This window comes from Amphiprion ocellaris, chromosome 5 (genome assembly GCF_022539595.1).
Source record: "Amphiprion ocellaris isolate individual 3 ecotype Okinawa chromosome 5, ASM2253959v1, whole genome shotgun sequence".
Lineage (NCBI taxonomy): Eukaryota > Metazoa > Chordata > Actinopteri > Pomacentridae > Amphiprion > Amphiprion ocellaris.
Genome location: NC_072770.1, coordinates 21,438,086 through 21,461,760, shown reverse-complemented (window position 1 = coordinate 21,461,760; position 23,675 = coordinate 21,438,086). Strand labels below are relative to the sequence as shown.

At 38.4% G+C, this 23,675-nt stretch overlaps 1 long non-coding RNA gene across 2 annotated transcripts; it reads left to right on the top strand.

Moving 5' to 3' along the window:
- Window positions 1-9,616: 9,616 nt before the first annotated feature.
- Window positions 9,617-22,051, top strand: LOC129348922 (uncharacterized). 2 transcript variants are annotated; one of them, XR_008601678.1, is made up of 4 exons: window positions 9,617-10,084; window positions 14,003-14,151; window positions 15,647-15,928; window positions 20,740-22,051. It is a non-coding gene; the product is annotated as an uncharacterized LOC129348922 (long non-coding RNA). The 2 variants fall into 2 exon arrangements; XR_008601677.1 differs by lacking the exon at window positions 20,740-22,051 and having other exon boundaries at window positions 15,647-16,610.
- Window positions 22,052-23,675: the final 1,624 nt, after the last annotated feature.

The following is a 23,675-nucleotide window of genomic DNA, read 5'->3' as shown; positions in this document are numbered from 1 at the left end:
AGCTACACATGTACCCTAATCCACTTTCACAGTGCAACTGAATTTACTTTAAAGCTTCTTGCAGCATTTTTTTTCTCCAATAAAAATATGCAATAAAGTTCACGGGGTCTAAAAAGCAGTAAAGAGCATTAATAGAACACAAAGGGAAAAAGTTTTCAGTGCACAGTTCACAAACCGCTGGACTGCCAGTGCCTTTCTACTGAGCATGAATTTTTTATAGCCCCTGTCGCTCCCTCTCGCACACCTTTGTCGACTGAGTTCAGTTCTTCTGGTGCTTTCAAAAAAAAGCCAGCAGCCTCGACCTTATCTTCTCTCCCCTGAATGAACGGTGTTTGTTTTGCAGGGGGAAGAACCGATGGAGGGAAGGGAGGGAAGGTTAGAGCTGGGCCAGGTGGAAGCGATTGCTGCAGCACAGATGGATGGAGAGGTGCCTTCGGTGTCAGGTAGCCATGGTAACCTATCAGACAGGCATCATCAGAGGATTGTTGGGAGAGAGTCGAGAGTGACGATAACAACTGGTTTAACACATTTCACCTTGCGCATCTTGCAAAGGCAAAGCATTTTGTCTTGCAGCGGAGTAGGGTTGAAGATAAATAGGTTGAGTCAGCGTCGTGGTGGTGAAACAAACCTTGAAAATTGCATTAAAAAAGCTCATACTGAAGATGTTTTTTTAAAAAAGAATAAAATATAGAGCTATTTTAACTTTCTTTCATAGTGGTGAGGTGAGTAAGAGGTCACATGTTAGTTGTTACAGTATGTTGACTGTCGGTGAAGCAAGCATTTCTGCACACCCATATCCAAATGCTATCAAAAATCCAAGATGAGACATCCCCAGTGAGAAAAAAGCCCCAAAACCGACAAGATTTAGTGCACAAGAGGCAAGTAGGCAGCAGGTGTGTGTCTGATAATGACCAGGTGGAGGTGGCCGGGCGATGTTTCCTTCATCGCTCTGCTGAGTCCTGTGGGGTGTATCAGGGGAAGACAGCGGGAGAAAAAAGGAAGGGGAGGTGAACGGGAGTCCAAGATGATGCAGTCAACCGATCAGCTACTTCCTCGATCTCTGCTGCCCCTTCCATCCCTGCTTCCACCTGGGCTCCTGTCAAAGTATGGCTCTACTGCCAGACTGATGACATGGATGCCAGAAAACGAAGATGAGGCTCGACCTGCAACATGGTGCCGCAGTGAACCATTTTCATCAGCAGAATTAGTGGTAATTTTCTTGCTTGATAAGATGCCCTGAATGTCAGAGTTTGTTGTATATTCTCTATATCTGTGCTCCGCAGGCCTTTGTCATGCTCCTGAGCTCTACACCTATCTCACAGCGGGAACAGAGACGGTGTAACTAATAGAATTAAGAATGGCTCTATTTGAATGTGTCTGCACATACCAGTGGGACAGCATTCACAGTAGCAGTGTTCTGCAAGTGCAGCATCTGACCATCAACTGTCATTAATGTCATTATTTACACGTGTCTGAAAAGTCAAAATTTCCAAAATGAGAAAGTCTCGTGGTGATTCATGTAGTCAAAATATCCAGATACTTCACTGTCTTGTTTCTCACAAAAAGAAAGAAAAAAGTCTAAAAACTCTGCAAATCTCCTAAAAACGCAACCTTAAATTCTTTGTATGCACTGAGGAGTGCTAGTCTGAATTGAGAAGCCCAAAATATTCCCTGTTCTTTATATTCCATCATGATTTGATTGACCACAAATGCTCTTCTCCACTGAAATCTGAGTGTGATAGCATGAGGGTGCATGGACAATCAGTGATGAAACCTCGTGTTAATCAGAAATCTGGTGATGACGACAAACCCACACTAAATATTTGCCATTATATTTGGAACTGACCATCAATTTTTGACCCTATTTGATGGAAAAATCACCCAGAAGTGACCTGTGAACTACATTCAGTACAAATATGTTGCAGATGGTAGCTGCGGTGATGATAAAACCTTATTTTGCAGCAGTTCTAGCAATAATCTGTGAGTCCGGCTATGCTGCGATGGATCACTTGCTGCTGCATGTGTCAAAACTGTCTGCTGGTGATGATACCGGACACATGAAATTAATTTTGGTCTGAAATGAGTTTGGAGTGGATCTGTGAGGGTCTCAGATTGGAGATGGGCCCTGCCGTGGTCTCACTTCACATCGCTCAGCTCTAAACAGACACAAGGGCCGTTTTTCATTAATGGAAGCATCTACCGCAGTGTTACATATCGCTATTAACGGCATTCTTGACTCTCGGTGAAATAACATAACAACTTTTCCTGCAGCTGATCTGGCATGTTGAGCTGTGACTGAGTTCAAGCAGCTGAGGCTCTCATGATGCCACCTAAAGGAGAGCATTCAGTGAGTGGGACCACTGCCTCAGACACGGTCCATTTAACTGCACCCACTCCTCCGTTGTGTCCAGATCACTGCATCCGTGGAGCCAAAGCACACAGACAGACACACGCACTGTTGACTTGAGATTTATCAGCTGTAGTTTCTGAAAAGTTTAAAGATTTTTGGACAAATCAAGGTTATTTTTAGAGATCTTTGATACAAAAACTGTGTGTTGTTGTGCTATACGATGTGTTATTGTGCCGTACATCAAACAGTGCACCATACACAACATAGCATTATGGAAGTCTGCAAGTCTAGAGCAAAATAACATTACTTTTTTATTTAATTCTGATGAGAATGCACTGTTTCTCTTACTTTATTTCCTCGTGATTCCTTGATGTTTTGGCTAAACGTGGGATCTCTAACTAATGTGCAGTACAAGCAGCCACCTGACTTGCAAGCTGTTCACTGTGTTTTAAAAGGTCGACATGAGGTAGTTATTGCGTTTTAAATATGAAAGTACTCAAATACAAAGTTTAACTGGTGCACACCCACAGATCATGTGCAGCAACAGACTGGAAAGCATGTGATCGTGTTGATCAGATTTACACAAACGCGCTGATGTAGTTTTATATCCCTGTCAAATTGTCATCCTTCATATCTATGAAGAAATCTTGTGTTTCTCTCGGCGGACGTCATTGGCAGCGGATGTTGTTTTCGCTTTGGCTGGGCAGAATGCTCCTCTGTGAGTTGGACTTCTCTGGTCTGCTTCCACTTAAATGTGCTGGAAAGTCATGTTTATCAAATCATGTCTCTAACTGAGTCTGATTCTTGTCTTAGCTAGAACAAGAGAATTTCCTGCAGCTGGAAATTGTTAGAACATGTTTGATAAAAACAGAGGAGACAGTTCAATCATGTCTTTTGTTTCTTTGCAATCTTTCCTGAAGTCGCTGCCAAATTTATGACAAACTATCCACTAAAATCAGTTTTAGTTATAACAGCAGGAAGGATGTCAGTTTGTCAGTCCGTTGGTTCAACACTTGGCTAAAACTGAAATATCTCAGTGACTCTTGGATGGATTGTTACTTCAAATTCACAGTTCCCAGAAGTTACATCCTAATGACACTGATGATCCCTTTACTTCACCCGGTTCATGTTCTCAAGATCCCTAGAGGATGAATCTAAAGATACTGATGACTTTTCAACCCGTGTCCCAGCATGTCAGCATTTCTAGTTTTCAGTTTCTTATTAAATCTGATACAGACAATCCCACATTTTCTGTAACAACTTTGGTTAGCCCTAAACTTTTCATCTAATAAATACGTTTTTAAATTAGTCAGGCCTGAACTGCCTGTACCTTTATTAACCTTGCTGCACTTTTTTCACTTAATTTTATTTTTTTCTTTTGCATTGTACACTTTATCTTTATTGTTTTTAGTGTTTAGTGTTTTTTTGTGTTTAGTACTTGTTTATTGCAAAAGCACTTGCAGGTGGCATTCCTGTCTATTTAGCATGCTAACACACTAAACTAACATCTTATACATGGTAAATATTATACCTGCAAAACATGAACATGTCAGTATTGCCAGTGTGAGCATGGTATGGCCTGCTGATATTAGCATTTACTTCACAGAGTTTCCAGCACAGCTGCAGACTCACTGTCTTATTGAATATCTTGAGGCAAGATGGGCCAGACAATTGCAGAGTCATGTTTTAAATTTTCTAGTGCAGGCTGAATTGGTTCTTGTTTAAGTGTTTCTGCAGTCAACTCTTAAAGAAAGAGTTTGTGAGATGTAGTCCGCTGAGGCAAAGGTTGAAATACGTTTGACGGTTTGGGTGAAAAAAAACAAAGAACTAAAAACAAGTCATTGTCATGTTGGTGTTTCTCTGTCATGCAAATCTGGTCTCGGATCATTTGAAAGTGTTTAAATAAATCAGTGCTCAAGTTTTGATCCAAGTGTCATTGCCATTAATATTCTAACAATTCTATGAAAAAGTCAGTGCATGTATTAGCAGCCCGAGTGCCGAGAAAAAGTTTAGTGCAGCTGCATCTTGGAAGCATAAGCTGCTGAAGTGAAAGTTTAGTCGAAGCAGCGTGAGAGAAGATGAGTGAAAAAACAAAGTTTGTAGCGAATGCTGTGTTTTCTGTCAACGCACTGTTTTTCATTTTCCCAGGGTGGGACCTGGTGGTGTCACACTCTTTGACAACTCAGTGCTATCCGCCTTGATTGTTTTCCTGCTTGGCAGATATGATGTTTCTTCCTCCCCAACCAGCCCCCCACGCAATCTCTTTCTAGAAAGTTTGTTATGTATGTTTTCGTTCAGTGAGAAAAAAAACACTTGTCAGAGTCATTTTGGAAAAAAAAAACTTTTCTTGCTTTTCCTCTCTGCAGAAGAGAGAATGAAGAAACTGTGAGGAAAAAAGCAGCCCTGTGATGGATGGTAAGGCACAGGCAATTACAGACAACACCCCAGACACTGTGCACATGGAAGATAACACACACTCAAACTCACACACACTCGACAATATATGCACATATGTTCAAGACACTGGCAATGTGAGATAATCTGGAGGTTCTTTCTTTCTGGAGAAACAGATACATTCCAGCTCAAATCCATTTAAGGCTCCCTGCTTGGCGTACCAACAAACATACTGTACAGAACATGCACTCACATTCACACACCCTTCACCTCCAACAAACTGGCTTCCACAAGAAAACACAGACGAAGTGTACTCAAGTGAGATGCACTTGTAGTAGCAGCACACAAAGGCCGGCTACCTTATCGTTGCAAGTTCAATTACACACACTTAAGCTCATGCACACAAATGACGGCACGCGAGGCGAGGAGGCATCCACTCCATTGGTTTTCGAAGGTGTTCCTGAATTGCAGAAGGGAGGGGTTTTAATGCAAAGAGACAGATTCAGGTCACTCACTCACTGCTGGGGTGAATATGGAAGGAGAAAGGGGAGAAGATGCGGCAGACTGGAGAAGATGAGAGAATGTGTGGGATGATGAGAAGAAGTGGAGACCAAGGAGGCAAACGGCAGCAACGACTCAAAGTCCTGCAGGGAGATGAAATAAATGTGGTTGGGGCACGAGGAAGCCGTGCACATGGAATAAAAAAGAAAAAATAAAGCCAGAGGGGAGGTGGGTGTGGGGGGGAAGAGGTTGGGATACAAATGAGGAAGGTGTAAGAGAGGGCGAGCAGTGCCAGAGGAAGGGAGGAGAACGTGGAGGGAGATGGTAATTGACATGAAGGGAAAGTGACAAGCGAAAAGATGAGTATGTAGGGAGGAGGAGAAGAGTCAGAGAGAAAGAGAGAATTACTATTGAATGAGGAATGTGGGGGGGGGAAGCTTTGGAAAGCGACACAGACAAGAGGGAAGGAGAACACGCTGTCATACAGGCTGACATTCGATATACAGGACTCACGAATGTCTTAAATCATTGAACAAAATGGCCTGTGTAAATGACAAGGGATTGTACTCTGCTCACACATAATTCATGGAGCACCACTCATTTACTAAAGTCAAGATAAATTCAGTTTTCTTCATCTGTTTGAGGCATGCTTGACTTTTATCTCACAATAGTGTTAATGTGACAAACCTTTTGAGATGCATCTTAAGAATGTACCTTCTTTGGACCAATAAGGATCAGAGGAACGGCGTTTGTGCAGAAAAAAAGGCTCCACTTTTGCAGGCTGAACATTTAAGTCAGACAGCTTTAATGTGGATGCAGCAGGTGTGCTGTGCAGGAGGTCTGTGCAGAACAAGACAGGTGGGCCAGAACCTCAAAACACACTCTGACAACCCAGTAAGACCAGAATATGACTTAATAAGTCCCACAGCTTATTAGCACAGCAAAGGCCTCTGATTTACATAGTGACAGGTGAACTCTTGGTGAGTTTGTGTGAGGAGACGTATTTTACATAACATCTCAAATGAGAAGCAGCCCACTGTTCCTTAGTGACAAAAAACAAAGGCCGTTATGTTTTAAATACATTTTGTTACATGACTTTCATTTAATTTCATTTTTAGTCCGGATTATTGCTTTAGTTAAAAAATTAACAAGGAAAGCTATTATATTACATTCTTAACACAAAAGATTCTTTTATTCTCCTCGGAAAATACAGCTGTCATTCCAACATCTGGCTGTTTTAGCAGAGCTGTTGAATCACATTTTTTTTTCTTTTTTTCTACAGCAGCTCTATCTGTGTCTGTAGAACAAAGCAAACCAACACCTGTGGGAAGATTTGACCCACATTAATCTTGAAACCCAACTGTTAGTGGACTAAAGGAAACACATGCAGATACATGTGCACCAACAGTGGTTGCTACCTTTGTATTTGTTTTCCTTTTCCTAATGTGCTGCTCTGCCCTATTGTTTAATTGCCCCAGATGTTAGGTTAACTTCATGTTGTCCCTGACAAACTTAACAAAACAATCACTCCTGTAACAAAGTGCTTTTTGCGCCTGAGAATTAATTTTAAAATCCGTGATTTTGCACATACTTTTTAAACTTTTTAACTTTCTTTTTTTATTTCAAGTACTGCGTTTTGGTACATTTCACATCACATCTGTTATTGAGTCAAAACAGGAGTCACTTGAAACACTGGGGGCTTAAGCCTCACTAGATTTCAGTCAGACACTGTGCAGCATGTGGATACTATTCTTGCATTCTGTAGAGTCACTGCTGCAGTTTGAATGACAGGTAGATAACTTGTAGTGCCTTTTACTGATTTATATGTTAAATAGCCCATTTCTGCTGCTGTCGAGTTACAATGATAGGAGTTACTGGAGTTGTGTTTATATAGCACAGATGTAGCATCAATACAAACACATTAGTTTGAAACATTTTTTGATTTCATAGTTTCTCACTTTTAAGTAGCTTGTGGTGTAAAGACTTGGTTGGATAATCAAAGTTATTGTTTTACTTATTATCTTCATGTTAGTGGCCTAAAAGATGAGCAACACCAGACTACCTGAAAACGTGAAATATGCTCTAAACCTTCAGAGGTCAAGACTCAGTCACTACCAAGGAGAACTTGAAGCTCTCACTGCTAAGTGCAAGAAGGAAGTTCTATATGTATAGAGAAGGGTCTCTGCACTCAGCTGGTACTTAGAAAAGGGCACCTGTTGACTGTGTGTTGCACATTTACAGGCGGTGGAAAGTGAAAAGTGCATTTGTTTCAGCATTGCACAACTTTGAGTTCCATCCATCCATTATCTATACACTGCTTAATCCATATTACGGTCGCAGGGGGATTTGGAGCCTGTCTCAGCTGACTAAAGGTAAAGGCAGGGGACACCCTGGACAGGTTGCCAGTCTGTTGCAGGGCTACACATAGAGACAAACAATCACACTCACATTCACACATAGTCAATTTAGAATAACCAATTAACCTCTGCATGTTTTTGGACTGTGGGATGAAGCCAGAGTATCCCAAGAAAACCCACGCATGCACAGGGAGAACATGCAAACTCCACGTAGAAGGATCCCAGGCCCAGGCCGGGACACAACCCGGGGATCTATCTTCTAGCTGTGGGGTGACAGTGCTAACCACCGAACCACTGTGCAGCCCACTTTGAGTTACTTGTACTTTACTAATATTTCTATTTCCTGTTCATGTTTCTACTCTACCACATTTCAGATGCAATGATTGTACTTTTCACTCAACTATATTTGTTTGACAGCTTCAGTTAATAATTCCTTTGCAGATTTACTTTTATATTACAAAACACAATCAACACATAAACAGTAATTTAATATTATAGGTTAAGATAAAGCTTGATTGATCCCTGAGGGGAAATACAGAAGCTCCTCAGCAGTTAAAATATATAAAGTAGTTAAATCATCTTTACCATCTCTAACATTAAAGCCATGCACACAGTAATCCATCAATACATATAATCTAATAATATAAACTATTCTGAATTCTGTCATTCTGCATAATGTGTATGCAGAATGACACTGTATGTGTTTGCTGCTTTGAAATGACAACTTGAAGAATTAGAACAACCTTTTATGGTTGAAACAAACAGATGACAGATCCCACATTCATATTGGCTCTGAGAGCTTAACGTAATAACACAGCATATTAATAAATGGAAATAGGTAAAACAAAAGCAAACAAAGAAGCCAACTTCACCATTATGAAACATATGAACCCAAAGAAACACTGAAAACACAGAAAACACCACCAAGTACTTGAAGGGCTGCATTAATCCACAGGGTACAGGCGCTTGACCCAGGCCAAGGACTAAGTGTACTGAGAGCTGCAACCGTGGCAGAAACTTTTTCTGTATTTAGTATTCCCTCTAAACGTCCTCTTTAACTCAGTTCAGTTCTTTCTGTGCAGTGTTTCTATTTGCTGCTGTTTGACTGTGTTTTGTGAATAATGTAGTTCACCATGAGTGCTGTTCTCTGCTGGGGGCTGCTCTCTCCGCTTCGATTCATGCCTTTTTTGTAATAGTTGCATGAAATACTACCACTGCTGCATAGTAAGCTTCTGTTCAGACTGGTGACCTTAGTATTTCTAAAATCTTGGTTACAACCTCACGCAGCACATACACAAAGACAATTAAAACTCTATATAAAATAAGTGGTATTAATTTACACTATGGTAGCACAAATGGTTTAAACAAGGATATACGGATTTAGACACACTTGCACCATCATTATAGATTTAATCTTTAAAAGTACAAAAATCAATGAAATATCTCTATGAGGTAAACATAGTTTAATATGACAACAGCCCCTCTAATGAAAAAGATTTTTTCTTTAGCTGAAAAAAATAATCACTAATAACCTTTTTTTAAAAAAAAAAAAAAAAAACAGTCTCTTTCCACAGAAGCACTTTTGATTGTGACGCAGATACGCTCTTGATACGTTTGTACTTACAAACACAAATGGACACAAATGAATTGTCCAGGTGAAGAGTCCTGCAGTACCACTTTTAGCCACAATATAGAGTCAATAGGCTAGTGGCGCTGTTCTAATATTTACGCTGACTTGCAGTTCAGAAAAAGGTTCCAGTGAGTGACTGAACTCTGTCAGCAGGATTTGGTAGTGACTGACATCGCTTTGTTTCATTATCTTCCTCTTACTACAATATGCAGAAGAAAAAATAAGAAATAATCTCAAGCATAAGCTTTTTTTATGTATTCTTTCAAAAGACACTCATTGCAAAGCTTAACTTTCCCAATTTTCCAGGTAAATACTCTGTTTCCATCTTAATGACTGATTCAATGCACCACCTAGCCAGCAGGTCCAACGACATAAATCCAACGCTCCTATGATGGAGTGACCAACAGGTGGAAGCTGGTTTGGGATGAAGTTGTCACATTGGATCGTTAAGGAGTGGTTTCTGGACTCTGCAGTTTTTTCCACTTGCCGAGGAGCTCTCAAGTGTCTTATTACGGTGGCCGAGGGGTGCAAACGCAGCACAAAAACGGAACGCCCTGCAAGAGACAAAAACACCCACAAAAAATAAATGCTGCTAGATAGAAAACACCTACAAAAGAGAAATGCTGCAGGAGACATAACACCTACCAAAATGAAACCCACTTCACAACAGAAACGGACTGCAAACAGGAACGCGCTTCACAAGAGAAACGCACGGCAATCAGGAACGCGCTTGCACCCCTCGGCCACCGTAAAGACCGGACTGTTTTCTTATTTATGGACAACAACGAAACACAAGAAGATCAACCTGTAACACACTGACAAGAACTTCGCAAAAAAAGAAAAAAACATATGGTGAGTACGATGACAAACTGTAGAAGTTTACAACCGCTGCGTTGGACAACTGTTTCTTTGTGTGATGCTGTGTTTGTGGCCTGTAGGTCCGTGTATATTTTGGCAATTGGATTTTCCGTTCTGAAACGGGTATTGAAAAACAAAAAACGAGTGAGTTAAGACGTTAAAGGATGATTTTCTTAGGTAAATTAATTTAAGGTTTAATTGACTGAAATCTTTCAGTCAATGTTGTGTTTCTTTCAATTTGAAATATCTCGATTTAATTAATACAGCTCAGTCAGTTACATTTGATATTATTAAGAATTCTTGTTCAGTTTAACACTAGATGACTATCAGTTCATTGAGTATTTCAGAGCCAGTTTTTTCTTTTCAATTATCTGTATTTAAAGAGATATTATTAAAATATAATTGCAATGAAACAGCAGCAACATAAAAAACAACCAAATATACAAAGGAAGTGCAGCTATTTTAATATTTTAAAAATTATCTATCAGTTAGAACATGGTGAAAGTGTAGCTAAAGTTAAGTTAGCGAAACTACGGATAAGCAATGTTTCCTTTTACTTCTAGAAAAATAAAAGCCTCATATTTGCTATTTATTAAAAAATCACTAAAAGCAACACTTCTATCAAGTTTGTTTTTATTTTTATTTATTTATCATCAAGTTTGTTGGTATTTATTGGTGGAGCAGCAGCACATTTTCCACAGACAGTTTTACTGTCCGTTGTCTTGATTTAATCAGTTTTCATTTCAGTAATTCAATCCTTCGGCTGATTGGATCAACAGACACAGAAGGACTCTGACAGCTGGTCGGTAATAAATGATAATTTACTGATCGGTACCGATTTTAATGAACTTTATGTTCAACTTCAGAGTCAGATATAATGTGAGCAGTGAACCCCAGGAGTTGGTGGAGTTTATTTGGGTGTGTTGACCAGAGAAGAGAGTTAGCATCCAGTGAATATTAGCTTTAATGTGAATTAGCGATGCTAACTGAGCTAACTGACCAGTCCTGATGAGCAGCTAAATGTAGCATCAAGCTAACGATGTTTGTGTTGTTTCCTGTCAACAGCTGAAGTGTGTTGTGTTCTGTAATGTGGTTCATTAAGTTCATAAAACTGTGGCGGGTTGATGTTAATGTAACGTTCAGGAAACTTAAATGTGATTAAAACAGTAACATTGATCTGCTGCGGACTTCCGGTGGCGCGGTGAACAGCATGGCAGCTTAGAACCTGGGGCTCCAGGCACCAGCTTTTAATCCCCCTTATTGAGCTTACAACAGGTCTCGAAACAAACAAAAAACAATCCAACAGTGAGTGGGGACAAAGCTAAGAAAGGAGGATACGGACGGCGAAACAATAACGAACAAGAAACTGAGAAAGAAGCTATTGCAGGTGAGGACCCAGCCAAGGAAAATGGTGACTGCAAAGAAAAGGAAACTTTGGACTTAATTAGAAAGACAGTGAGTGAAGTTTTGACAGTAGGAATGGCAACACTCCAGGCCGAATTAAAGAAAGACCTCTCAGAATTCCGTACTCGTTTCCTGGAGGACATTGATAAAAAACTCGAGGAACTAATGACAGACATGAATCGTAAAATACAGGATACAAGGGGCCAGATTGAAGGAGCAGTGGAGCGTATAGGAGAGATAGAGGGGCACATGGCCGACATGGAGAGATGGGACATCGGGGTGAAGGAGGCCCTCGCCCAGCTGCTCACTAACCAGCGGGTCCTACAGGAGAAGGTGACTGACATGGAGGGCCAGGCGCGGCGTAATAACATCAGGATTTATGGCGTCCCGGAGGGCGCAGAGGATACCTCGGCGGCGGCATTCATTGAAAACTTCATCAAGTCAGAGATGGGGGACGAGTTTGAACCCGACCCGGGGATAGAATGCGCACACCGGGCCCTGGCACCAAAACCACCGACAGATGCCCCGCCGCGTTCAATGGTAGTACGTTTTCTCCGGTTCCCGGTTAAGGAGAAGATTCTCCACGCCGCTTGGAAAATGGAGCTTTACATCCAAAACTGACGGGTGTACTTCGACCATGATTATACCACAGATGTGCAGAGTAAGAGGAAGGAATATGTACCCATGAAAAAAATACTGAAGGAGAACGGCATACGTTTCCAGACACCGCTAACTTGGATGAGAGTGTTTTTTGAATCTGGTACCATCATGTATAACAGCGCCGCGCAAGCAGCAGAAGACCTGAGGAAACGGGGATTCACGGTAGGTGAGACTCCCCGCAGGACCGGGAGTAAGGGCGTAACTGAGGACACGCTGGCGGAGCTGCTGCCGTGGGAGACAACCGGGACCCGAGACCATGGAAGACGGCACCAATTCCAGTCCCAGATTCGAGACAAGCTGAAGGGGTCCCGGAGAGCGGAGCTGGGAACGGCGGCGGGGGAAGCGTGAGAAGCATGGGCTCATTCTTTATTCTCTAAGTTACAATGACATGGACATGGACATGGATTGCCCCATCATCCAGGTCTATTGGCGTAAGGTAGCAGGAATTATATCAAAAGTTCTAGGTTTTAATATTGGTGTGACATTTATAACTCTTTATCTTGGGATCATCCCTGTTGGTATGAATGCAAATGATGCTTACCTTCTTAAGATTTTGCTGGCAGCAAGCAAAAAAACCATCACAAAACATTGGCTCCAGAAAAATTGCCCTACCACAGACCTCTTTGTCAGCATTGTTAAGCAGCTGCATACTCTAGAGCAAATGACCTACTCCATAAGACTCCAAAAGGACCAGGGAGAAAATCGATGGAGAAAATGGTGTGTGTATTTAGCTGCTGAAATAGATAATTAACCACTATTGTCATTGTGATACACTGTTATTGTGATGCACAGACTTGTAATTCATCCCAAGACCCTCATCTCTGTCTTTATTTCTCTAATTTACCGTATTATCATTTCTTTTATTTATATGTCTATTTTTAAGTGTAGGTATGTGTGTATGTATGTATGTATGTATATATATATATACATATAAATTATTATTATTATTATTTTTAAGTTTATTTATTTATCTATTTATTTTGGTAGTATCATTGTTGATGTTGGGAATACGATTCCCCTGTTCATTGTTCCTTTAAAAAAAAGTTATAAATAAAAAAGTTTAAAAAAAAAAAAAATTTATGTTCTAGTTGTCAGTAATCAGCTTTAATTTGACACTAAAACAGACTGATTGTTTTGAATGACATCAGTTTCATTAATTTGTTGAAAATTGTCTCATTTGTTGTTGTGATGTTGCTGCTGATTCATTAAAACCAGATGATCCGTGTTGAAGACACGTTTAGTTCTAGTATCAGAAGTACAAGAAGAAAAATGGAAGTTTAGTTCTGCTACGTCAAAGATTTCAGGATTAAAGTAACTAAATGAGTCTTTCTGCCTCAAACTTTATTTTACAATAATGAAATAATGAAATAATCACAGATAATAAAAATATAAATAGCAGAGAAAACCTGAGAGAATAATTTCCTGAAAAGTCTGTGAAGGAAAAGCAGCTTTTTATTCTGAAAGATCAGAATCAGCTCCAACATCTGCATCTGACAGCATCAAGTCAACCAGAAAGAAAAGAAAAAAGAAAATGACTTCTTTCTGATCACATCTGTTCCGCTGCTCACAGTCTGCTGCTGCTCACATTCTTCACATTTATAGTCCACTTTTAAAAGTTCAGCAGACAGGTGCTCTGCTTTGGAGTGTGACGATGTCGTTGGTGATGTGGAGAGTGAAGTTTCCGTTTCACCCACAGCGTGCTTTAGGGCAGCCAGGTCAGACTTGATGTTTGAAATACTGACCGACAGCTCAGATTTAACTGTCTGTAGTTCCATTTTGATGGGTGTTTAACTTTCACTCAAAGCCGCCAGGAGCTGGGTCTTTAAAATAACCGCCGTCTCGTTACAGAGTGAAAGCAGCAGTTCCTCCTTAAGGTCAGAGATTGCAGCATCTGAGGGCCTCTTCAAAAGAAGACGTAGTTGATGAAGGCGTTCTGGAGCAGGACCAGAAAGACCACGACCAAGCAGCCTTGAGTTCTTAGGCAGCGTCTCCCTCGGGTGGGTGTCTACGGTGTTCACGGTCAGGTCTGTGGTAATCCCGTCAAAAAACAAAACAGAAAAAAATCTAGATTATAAATCAACATGTAACCAAAGCACTCTGTGTATAACACCATAGTATAGGATGTAGTTCAGAAAATGTCAAAGTATAGTATACTTTTCAAAAATAACATAGTATGGCCTGTAGTTCATAGTATAGCATGTCGGCAAAAAAAACCCCCATAGATTAGTATGTGGTTCAAAAAGCGCAAAATGATAGGATGTTGCCTAAAATTGTCATGTATATGTGGTTCAAAAAATGTCATAGTGCAGTATATTGTCAAAATAGTATGTTATTCAAGAAAACAGAGTATAATATGTCGTTTAAAAGATGCCATAGATTAATATTTCATTGCACAGGTAAAAGTATAGTAATTTTTAAAACTGTTCAAATTCTTATAATATCTTGCTAAAAAAGCAACAAAAAAAGCTAAAACAAAAAAAACTTAAACAAAAAAAAATGTCATAGTAATATGTCAATTAAAAAAGCCTATAGTCTAGCGTGTCGCCCAAAAAACGTCATCGTATAGCATGTCGCTCTTGAAACGTCACAGTATAGCATGTCGCTCTAAAAACATCATACTATAGCATGTCAATATAAAATCCTCATAATATAGCATGTCGCTCTAAAATGGTCATAGTATAGCATGCCACTCTAAAAACGTCACAGTGTAGCCTTTGGTCCAAAAAACGTCATAATATAGTATGTTACTCTAAAAACATCATAGTATAGCCTTTGGTCCAAAAAAACGTCATAATATAGCATGTCGTTCTAAAAACGTCATACTATACCATGTCGCTCTTAAAAACGTCATAGTATAGCCTTTGGTCCAAAAAATATCAAAGTATAGCATGTCATCCAAAGAACATCATAGTATAGCATGTCGCTCTTAAAACGTCATAGTATAGCATGTGGCTCAAAAAACGTCATACTATAGCATGTCGATCTAAAAACGTCATAGTATAGCATGTCGCTCTAAAAACATTATAGTTTAGCCTTTGGTCCAAAAAAAGTCATGGTATAGCATGTCGTCCAAAGAACATCATAGTATAGCATGTCGCTCAAAAAACGTCATAGTATAGCCTTTAGTCCCCAAACCCTTGTTATGTCCCGGCTGTCTGAAGTAGGTGAGGAGCAACAGAAAAACAGTCCAAACGCTGGTTTCCAGAGGGTTAGACGAGTATTTATTTGAAAGAGGAAGTTTACAACAACACAACATGTGAGAGGGTTAAAAGCAAATGAGTGGTAGTAAAATAAAAAAAAATAAACAAAGCTAAAAGTGAACTTCATGTTCACATTGATGGGCATTTCAACCAGGAACAAAGTAAAAGATAATCAATATGAAAAAAAAAAACTCTTCCTGTTCACCTCTTAAAACCCAAAAACACACCGCAGTAGCACCCTAAACTAAAACTACCAATGGGTTCCCTGTTTTCCTTTCTGAACAATTCAAAGGTTCCTCTCTATCTCCCCACACATCCACCAAGCACTGGAACACATCTCCAAAGTTCTGCCGGGCCAGCTCAGCTTCCCTTCAGAAGAAGTTCCACCAGATGAAGGAGCCTTTTGAGAGGCAGCTGGCATCGTGATTGGATTGTACTTTGGTCTGTTCCAATCCAGCTTCAGCTCCAGAGACGGCAGGCAGGACGAGTCAACGGAGGCCGGGTGGACGAAGGCATGCAGCTGAGTACAATCCAGAAAACAACAGAGGAGGAGGAGTGCAAACAGAGTAGCATGGTATGTCTCTTAGAAAACATCATAGTATAGCCTTTGTTATGAAAAAAGGCCATCATATACATCGTATATTGTACAAATAAGTCAAAGGAAAGAGACATACATTGTAGAATTGTAGTAATTGTGGGCTGAGTGATTTACTGATTATCAGTATTTTATTTTTTACTGATTTACGGTAATAAATACATTTAAAAATGGCGCTACTTTGGCTCTGAACCTTCATCTACCTGTGGTCGCTCTGTCTTCTGGAGTGATTTGATTGGTTATACGTCACGAATAAAACTCCTTTAACTTAACATCTGTAAACAAAACAAAAACGTATCAACAAAGTTTTCTGTTAAAGTTTGTGTTCTTGTAAGTTTAACTCCAAGATTTTAAATACTTTCATTTACTGCAAATGAATATCCAAATGAATATACTCCAGATGTCTCACTAATAATCATTATCAGCCTTAAAAACCCACAAAACACCCCTTTGTACTCCACCACACTTAGTACAGTCCGGTTCCCCCTTCTATAAATCTGCTTGGAATCGTCCACTTCCTGTTTGTCAAAGTGGCCTTCTACCTGGACAGGTTTTGTTGGAGCTCATGCAAACAAACATTTTGGGTAACTGCACTTTAATATGGATGGATGACACTGAATTAGAGTCTGTTTTCATGAGATTGAGTTAAGATGTGTAGCTGTCATTAAATACGAAATTATTTCTCAGAATTCACAGAGGAAAGTCTGAAATGTTTGCTAGGTTAGCGTCCCACATGTACTTTGGCTCAGCTAAAGCTAACTCTCTCCAACTTCTGGATCTCTTGAGTTGCTTGTTGTTAAATTATCTTGCTAGAGGTGCTGAAGCTCAGAAAGTCTGAGATGTTTGTTCAAAATCAGCTCATTCTCAAGTCTTATCTGAAATGTCCTCTTTTGTTTGAACTTTCCTTAAACTTAGGAGTTAATGACAAAGCAGTACATCCAGACTCAGTCTCATTTATGTAGAGATTAAACTTCAATGTCATTCATTGATGTTAAAGTGCAGTTTTTCAAATGTTTGTTGCACATGCTCCCGACCAAACCAGTCCAGGTGGAAGACGATGTGAAGAGAAAGCGCCAGAGGATGAATATCACACATTTACGTTGGAAATAAATGTCCTTTAATTTGACATTGTCATGCAAATGATGTTCAAATCTTTGAGTACTTTGCTGATGTTTGTTTCTAAATGTTTTTTGACACTCGGCCCCAAAGATTAAAACCTTCTACAGCTCACAAGCTGCAACAATTCACACATTATCAACTATCTTTCTGACTAAACTAAGATAAAAAGTGAAAAACTGCCTGATTCTTGCATCATGAATGTAAATCTTTTTGGTTTTTATGACAGTAAACTGAATATATTTGGGTTTGACATTTTATAAACCAAAACTAGAAATGAATTACTGGAGAAAACAATCAACAGATTAACGGACAAAGAAAATGTGTTTTCCAACATATATGGCTGAATTACTCCAACATTACAAGATCCATACAATTTGAATTCAATTTTATTTATATAACGCCAAATACAGGTCAAATTGTCTCAAGACACTTTATTTTGATATTTTTTGTCATATTTAAAATATGACAAAGTAAGAAATTTCAACCTCCTGTCTAATCCAATTTATTATTTGGTCTTTAAGTGACTGATCGACAACTAAAATAACTTTCTCCACTAAAACTAATAAACATGAGGTCAAATAGAAGGAACAGTTTTAAATACTGCAGTCCCACGACGACAAGAATAAAGTTTGTCAACAAAAACTAAATCTGCTGGTGGATTCCATTAAAGTCCTAATAAATGATAATAAAGTGTGATACTAAAGGTTTGTGGTGCTAAAAATGTCAAAGATATCAAGTTGAACATCTGGATGGAGGTTGATAAAAGTTGACCCTCCTTCATTTCTCTGGAGCCGACTCCATGGATTTTATGGATGGTGGTTAAAGACCTGCTCTTCTAGTCGTCGTCCTTCTAGTTGCTGTAAAAAGTCAGTCCATCCTGACCGACTTCAACACCTCTTCATGACTTGTTCTGCCTCTGACCTCGTGGAAACTCCAGAAACTCGGGAAAACCCGTCGAGACTCGAAGAACTCGTGGAGACTCGAAGAACTCGTCGGGTGGGGGAAGGTGTGGTGGGTGGTGGGGGGAGGTGGGGGAGTAGAGGGGGGAGGCCGCCACCCACCTCCCCGCCTACTCTCCGCCCTGACTCCACCCAGACTCCGCCTTGGCCCTGCCCATGTGGTCACTTCACGAACTACGATGTCAAAGGGACGACGAATTTATTTCTTTTCATCTGATCTGTAGCTCAGTGAGTTAAGGATTTGCCTATGGAGCTGCAGGTCGCTGGTTCAAGACCAGACCCTTCTTAAACTTTAGCAAAATTCTGACAAAGACAAAGAAAGAAAATTGCCGGTGGTGGGTCTCGAACCTGCGACCTTCCACTTGGTAGCCCTCTTCTTATCCTCCTGAGCTATCCGCTCAGATACTAATTCTTCTTTTTTTTGCGCATTTATCATCTATTTTTTGTCGTTTTCGAGTTTTTTTTTAACTTGAGTCTCGACTCGACCGTTTTTCTCAGGAGGCTGGACTTCAGCCTTTGTGCTGGAGGGTGGAACCCTCACTTCCAAGACTTTCCAAAGCCTCCACATCTCCCGAGTCCTCCGGACCTGAGCTTTCACACAGTCTGAGGGCTGAAATTTTCTAAGTCCCACAGTAGTTCTCTGTTAGATTGAACCTTCAGACAGTCCAAGGACTGAAATCTTAGAAGTTCTTGAGTAGTTCTCTGTTAGTTTGAACCTTCAGACAGTCTGAGGACTGAAGTTTTAAAAGTATCTCAGTACTTCTCTGTTAGTTTGAACCTTCAGACACTCTGAGGACTGAAGTTTTAAAAGTTTCTCAGTACTTCTCTGTTAGTTTGAACTTTCTGGTTAACAGAAGCCTTAAAACTTGTGACCATGAGTCTTGATTTCACATTTAGACCATCCATCTGAGTTCTTCTCAGACCTTCACCTGTGGGTTTTTTAGAAATCCTCAACAAACTTTGATTCTCTTCACTGAACAGTAAAGTTTGTGGAGATCAGAAGGTAACATTAGTTTGATAAATGCCTTCAACTACTAGTAGACTTTATCTGGAAATCAGTTTTCTGAAATGAGTTCTTAGTAAATCTATCCACAATCAAACCAAGAACATAGAAAGAGGAAATGTTCGAAGAAACAACTTGATGTTTTCGTTTCAGACTAGAAAATGCTTTAAGATCTTTATCTGTTTTTGCTCTTTTTGATCGTTTTATTGTCTCTTCTGTTTAATCAGATCTTCTAAAGTCTAACTGGTGTCTTTTCAAATGTTTCATCTTTAGTTTGATTCTTCTTAAACGTTTAGTTTTCTCACCTTTTACTCTTTTCTAATGTCTGATTTGATTTTGAAATGTTTTGTCTTTTTAATGTTTAATTGTTTTATCGGCTTGTTTGAATTTTTTTTTCTTTCCCAATATTTAATTTTTCGATTAAATCTTTAAGGTTTTTCTTTTTAAATGTTTTACCACCTTTTAATGTTTAATTTTCTTTTTAAATGCTTCATCATATTTTCTGTTTAATTCCTATTTGAAGTTTTATTGTCTTTAAGATGTAATTTTCTAATTAAACATTTAATTTTTTAATTAAATGTTTTGTCTTTTTAAAGATTTAATGATCTAATTAAATGTTTTGTATTTTTTTAAATGTTTCATATTCTTCTTGTTTAATTGTATTTTTTAAATGTTTAATTATGGAAAATATTGTATCTGTAATTTTGAATATTTGTATTTTAAAAATTTTGTTTAATTTCATAATTACATGTATTGTATCTTGTTTGATTATCTAATTCAATATTTTGTCTCTTTAATATAGTTAAACATTAAATACAATTACATTATATTAAACAGACAAAATATTGAATTAGATAATCAAACAAGATACAATACATGTAATTATGAAATTAAACAAAATTTTTAAAATACAAATATTCAAAATTACAGATACAATATTTTCCATAATTAAACATTTAAAAAATACAATTAAACAAGAAGAATATGAAACATTTAAAAAAATACAAAACATTTAATTAGATCATTAAACCTTTAAAAAGACAAAACATTTGCTTAAAAAATTAAATGTTTAATTAGAAAATTACATCTTAAAGACAATAAAACTTCAAATAGGAATTAAACAAAATGTTTAAAATACAAATATCCAAAATTAAAGATACAATATTTTCCATAATTTAACATTTAAAAAATACTTTTTAATAAGAACTTTTTAAAAGTTTTATTGTATTAAATTATTTTTCCTTTGATTTAATTGCTTTTTGTTATGTAGTTTATTTCTTTAATCTTTTTTTTCTGTCAAGATTTTAACCCCAACCTTAAAAATGACATAAACCCTTAAATCACAACGAAAATACTTCTGTTGTCACAAGCATGAGTTAGTCAATTATTGAGTTCATCAATTCAACTTTATTTGTTTAGCACCTTCCACACAGATGACAAAAGTAAACAAGCAAAGAGAAAAAAATGCTAAAACTATGATTAAAACTCAAAAACATAAAAAAAAAAAAAAGATTTAACATGGTAATAAAATGTGTTGTGTCCAGGGGATGGAGGGAGTTTATTGAAGTCTTCTTGGGCTCACATGGGAAATCATTTAAAATATAAACTTGATATTCAATCTAAGGAAACTGGAAACTGCAGAGCGACAGAAGAACCAACAATATCTCCTGTTTACTCCTTTAATGAGTCAAATCTTCTTGTGCTTTCAGACCAAAGAACTACAGACTCTTCACAACCTGCTCAAACTCTTGGTACAGGACCTCACCACACAGGTCAAGAAGGTTTCCGTCTCATTTCTACTCTGAAGCTCACCTTCTCCTGCTCAAACTGCTGGCAAATGTTTCTGCTGCTCTAAAGTCTGGTCTCCAGAACTTCCTAAAAACTCTCAAAGTCTCTTCTGCTGCAGGTTGCTTTGTAGAACTGTTCCAGAAAACCTCACTAAACCACATGGAGGGGCCTCAAGATAGTCATCCAAATGAAACCGTACAAAAACCAAACTAACACAACCCAAACGCTAAAGTCTCCTGCAACCTATCAGAGAACCTCTGAGAACAGAGAATCAGGACAGGAACTCTTACCTTCTGGACAACCAACGTTGCTTCACAAACAAGAATACAGAATGTGTCTGACCAAAAACCTCTAAAGACTCACTCCAGACAAGATAAGACACAACTCAGCTGCAGCAAATCCACTAATCACTGCACACATGAGCACCTAACTGTGGCTAAAGAACCACATTTACCAAGACAACTATCCAGCACAAAGCCCTAAAACACACCAAGAAACACATTAAAGACGATTTTATTGCTGGAAGCTGCAAGCCAATGCCTAAAGAACAAAAGAAAGCAATGGAGCCAAACCCAGTTCAGTGGTGAAGGAAAACAGAGGAAATGTTTGTCTGCAGCCCAATAAAGCAGAAAGACACTGAGCTGCTCAGGTGTTCCTGATAACACCAAGCAGCCACCTGGACAGCCAATAGGAACACAGCTTACTGGAAGTCCAGAGGGCTGGCTTAGTCAAGGAAATTTAGTTTAAAGTTGAGGCAGAAAGATAACAAAGAAAGTTGAAAACCACCTTCTGATACCTGAAATCTCTGAGTTTTCACACAAAGAACACCTGAACATGTCAAACTGGCTTCATAGTAGAACCATCATTGTAAAAACGTCATAGTATGGTGTGTTGCTCAAAAAACATTAGGACCCGGCTGTCTAGGGTCGCTGAGGAGCAACACAAAAACAGGACAAACGCTGGTTTCCAGGGGGTTAGGAGGCTATTTATTTGAAAAGGTAAGTTTACAACAACACAACATGTGAGCAGAAAAATCACAAAGTCTGTCTTTAGTTCAGCTGAAAATATTAGTTGTCTTTTTTATTGCCCAAACTTTTCAGGAAGTAGATGAAGAATAATTAAAGCTCTCATGTAGAAGTCCAACTTATTTTGTATCCTTTTGGAGAGTTTAATCTTAGAGTTTGTAAAGCTGTTGACGTTTTAGAGTCACATGGATTGTTTTGAAATTTAATAACCGAGTCCTGAAATAAAATTACAGTTGTGGATTTCTGTCATTTAGTCTGGACTAAACAAACAACAGCAGCATAAATGTCAAACATCATTACGAGGAATCTGGATTGAGGTTTCTCGCTTGATAATGATCAAAACATGAAGTTTAGGTTGTTTTAAAGGAGTATTCCACCTTAAATCTTTGAATGTTGACCTAAAAGGTTGTAGAGTATAGCATGTCGTCCATAAAATGTCATAGTTTAATATGTCGTCCAAAACATGAAAAAAACGTCATAGTTTAGTATGTCGTCCAAAATGTGAGAAAAATGTCACAGTTTATTATGGATACTATGGCGTTTTTTTGCGCCACAATTCATGAGGATTTTTCTTTCAAAGAAAACCTTTCCGGAGTGTTTTTCACGGCCTACTTTACATTATTACTTGACATTATTTGTTGAAAAATCGCATTTTTTTTGACATAGTATATTATAGTAAGGCCTTTTTTGCGGCAAAATTCATGATTTTTTTTTCAAAGAAAACCTTTCTGGAGTGTTTTTCACAGCCTCCTTTACATTACTTCGTCATATGGCACGTTTTTACAACATGTTGGAAAAATCGCATTTTTTTTCGACATAGTATAGTAAGGTGTTTTTTTTGCGCCAAAATTCATGATGATTTTTTTTTCAAAGAAAACCTTTCTGGAGTGTTTTTCACGGCCTCCTTTACATTATTTCATCATATGGCACGTCTTTACCACATGTTTGAAAAATCGCAGTTTTTTTTCGACATAGTATAGTAAGGCGTTTTTTTTGCGCCAAAATTCATGATGATTTTTTTTTTTCAAAGAAGACCTTTCTGGAGTGTTTTTCACGGCCTCATTTACATTATTTCATCATATGGCACGTTTTTACAACATGTTTGAAAAATCGTATTTTTTTTCGACATAGTATAGTAAGGCGTTTTTTTGCCCCAAAATTCATGATGATTTTTTTTTTCAAAGAAAACCTTTCTGGAGTGTTTTTCACGGCCTCCTTTACATTATTTCATCATATGGCACATCTTTACCACATGTTTGAAAAATCGTGTTTTTTTTTCGACACAGTATAGTAAGGCGTTTTTTTTGCGCCAAAATTCATGATGATTTTTTTTTCAAAGAAAACCTTTCTGGAGTGTTTTTCACGGCCTCCTTTACATTATTTCATCATATGGCACATTTTTACACCATGTTTGAAAAATCTCATTTTTTTTCGACATAGTATAGTAAGGCGTTTTTTTTGCGCCAAAATTCATGATGATTTTTTTTTCAAAGAAAACCTTTCTGGAGTGTTTTTCACGGCCTCCTTTACATTATTTCATCATATGGCACGTCTTTACCACATGTTTGAAAAATCGTGTTTTTTTTCGACACAGTATAGTAAGGCGTTTTTTTTGCGCCAAAATTCATGATGATTTTTTTTTCAAAGAAAACCTTTCTGGAGTGTTTTTCACGGCCTCCTTTACATTATTTCATCATATGGCACATTTTTACACCATGTTTGAAAAATCGTGTTTTTTTTTCGACACAGTATAGTAAGGCGTTTTTTTTGCGCCAAAATTCATGATGATTTTTTTTTTCAAAGAAAACCTTTCTGGAGTGTTTTTCACGGCC